Genomic DNA, 2,993 nt, shown 5'->3' with positions numbered 1-2,993 from the left:
TTTGATGCAATTTTTAAAAGGATTTGTTTTTTTACTTTCCCTTTCTGATATTTCATTGTTAAAGAAATGCAACCAATTTCTGTATGTTAATATTGTATCCTGCTACCTTGCTGAATTTGTTTATCAGTTATAATAGGTTTTGTGTGGAGCCTTTAGGGTTTTCTATATAGAGCATCATGTCATCTACATATAATGACAATTTTACCTCTTCCCTTCCAACCTGGATACCTTTTATTTCTTTTTCTTGCCTGATTTTTGTGGCTAGGACTTCCAATACTAGGTTGAACAGAAATCGTGAGAGTAGGAATCCTTGTCTTCTTCCAGAGTTTAGTGGGAAGGCTTTCAGCTTTTCGCCACTGAGTATTGGGTTGGCTGTGGGTCTGTTATAGATAGCTCTTAGTATGTTGAGGTATGTTCCCTCTATACCCACTCTGGCAAGAGTTTTTATCATGAATGGATGTTTAGTTTTACCAAATGCTTTTTCTGCATCTATTGAGATGATTGTGTGGCTTTTGTCTTTTGTGGATCTAGTGTATCACATTGATTTATTTGCATATGTTGAATCATCCTTGTGACCCTAGGATGAATTCAACTTGATCATGGTGTATGATCTTTTTTAACTGTTGTTGGGTTCAGTTTGCTAATATTTTGTTGAGAATTTGTACATCTATAGTCATCAAAGATATTGGCCTGAAATTTTCTTTTTTGGTGGTGTATTTGTTTTGTTTTTAAACAAGCTCTGGACAGTTTTATTAAAGAAAAATTGTGCATGATTTACTATTCACCAGTCGTTTCTGCCATGCTTCTAATGATATCAGAATCACCTGGATCAATCATAGCCAGTGTGCATACTCTGTAGTATTTTCCACATTCTGTGCCCAATGTTACTGCCACTGTGGTGATGGACACCAGTTTTGGCCAACATGGCATAATACTCTATTTCAGATTCCTCAAGGCTGGGAAGTTGTTGGCAAGGATGACAAGTTTTGCTTTGCCTTGTCTGATCATTTTCAGAGTCTGCTTCTACCCCAGCAGGTACTTTCCACTTTTCATAATGAGTTGGAGCCTAGAGCTGATTGACTCCAGTGACTTTTTCATCTTCTTTGTGGCCACCATCTTCCTGCCTTAGGTGCGGAACTCCCCCAACCAAGTGGAGCCGCCAAGATGGCTGGGGAGCAAGAAAGGTGTCTGGTTTTGATAACAGGGTGATGGTGGCTTCACAGAATACTTTGGGAGTGTTCCTGCCTCTTCAATCTTTTGGGAGAGTTTGAGAAGAATTGGTATAAGTTCTTCTTTGTATGTTTGGTAGAACTGCCCAGTGAAGCCTATGGTCCTGGACTCTTGTTTGCAGGGAGGTGTTTTTTTGGTTTTGTTTTTTTTTAATTATTACAGATTCTATTTCACTTCTAGTGATCAGTCTGTTCCAATTATCTATTTCTTCTTGGTTCAGTTTTGGTGGGCTGTATGTTTCTAGAAACTTGTCCATTTCTTCTAGGTTGTCCAATTTGTTGGCATATAGTATAGTTCGTAGTATTAGCTTATGTTTTTCTGTTATTTCTAGGGTGTCAGTAGTTATTTCTCACCTTTCATTTCTTATTTTGTTTACCTGGGTCATCTCTTCTTGGTGAGCCTGGCCAGAGATTTGTTGATTTACCCTTTGGATCACCCTTTCAAAGAACCAGCTCTTGATTTTATTGATTTTCTATTGTTTTTCAGTCTCTATTTCCTGATCTGTATTGTTTCCTTCCTTCTACTGACTTTAGGTTTCATTTGTTCTTCTTTTACTAATTCTTTGAGGTGGTAGGTTAGGTTGTCTGAGATTTTTTTTGTTTTTTGAGAAAGGCATGTATTGCTATGAACTTCCCTCTAAGGACTGCTTTTGGTGCCTCCCATAGATTTTGCATAGTTGTGTTTTCATTGTCATTTGTCTCAAGGTATTTTTTAATTTCCTCTTTGATCTCATCATTGACCCATTTGTTTTTCAGTAGCATGTTGTTTAGTCTCCACATAATCTTTTTTTTTCTCATTTCTCTTTCTGTGGTTGATTTCTAGTTTCATGCCTTTGTGTTCAGAAAAGATGCTTGAAATAATTTCTATCCTTTTAAATTTGTTGAGCCTTGTTTTGTGCCCTAGAAAATGGTCTATCCTAGAGAATGTTCCAATTGCACTTGAAAAGAATGTGCATTCTGGTTTTTGCTTTTTTTTTTCCTGGATGTAACATCCTAAAAATATCAATTAAGTCCAACTGTTCTACTGTGTCATTTAGATTGTTGCCTTATTGACTTTGTCTATAAGATCTGTCCATTGATGTGAGTGGGGTGTTAAAGTCCCCTACTTTTATTGTATTCCCATCAATTTCTCCTTTTATGTCTGTTAGTATTCATTTTATGTATTCAGGTGCTCCTATATTGGGTGCATATATGTTAACAAGTATAATATCCTCCTCTTGTATTGACTCTTTTATCATTATATAGTGTCCTTCTTTATCTTTCTTCATGGCCTTTATTTTAATGTTGATGACTTTTTATGATCAGGCAATTATATCACTGTGAATTCTACAGAGGCTTTGGCTGCCCATCCTTTCTTGTCCTTATGAAAATGCAGTTATAAGTCTGTGAAATCTTGAGAAACTTTCAGTTGCCCATTCTCACCTACCCTCAATCATGAGTGTGAGCAATCCATCAAGGAGGAGATTTTCATTGTGTTGAATTGGTGGTGGTCAACTTGGCCTCACTGCTTCCAGTCCCTCCTAAGTCTGGGAACTATGTTTCTCAGAATCAACTTCACGCTATAGACCCAGGCTATGGTTTACCAGTGAGAGGAACTCTTGCGAATATTGGAAAGTAGAAACGATAAAGAAGCTATTATTGCTCAATACATCATGACAGTCAGAGGGGCAGGCATCTAGTTCCAGACCACTCTGCAAACTCCAACTGTGTGGTATTTGAAGTTTCTTGGACTTCCCAGGATTGGCAGCTTTTTCACTCATTCCA

At 37.4% G+C, this 2,993-nt stretch overlaps 1 pseudogene; it reads right to left on the bottom strand.

Annotated features, from left to right (window-relative positions):
* Nucleotides 1-777: 777 nt before the first annotated feature.
* Nucleotides 778-1,116, bottom strand: LOC136142971 (large ribosomal subunit protein eL30 pseudogene; annotated as a pseudogene).
* Nucleotides 1,117-2,993: the final 1,877 nt, after the last annotated feature.

The sequence above is a fragment of the Phocoena phocoena genome, chromosome X (assembly GCF_963924675.1).
Source record: "Phocoena phocoena chromosome X, mPhoPho1.1, whole genome shotgun sequence".
Classification (NCBI taxonomy): domain Eukaryota; kingdom Metazoa; phylum Chordata; class Mammalia; order Artiodactyla; family Phocoenidae; genus Phocoena; species Phocoena phocoena.
This window is presented reverse-complemented; position numbering and strand designations above follow the sequence as displayed.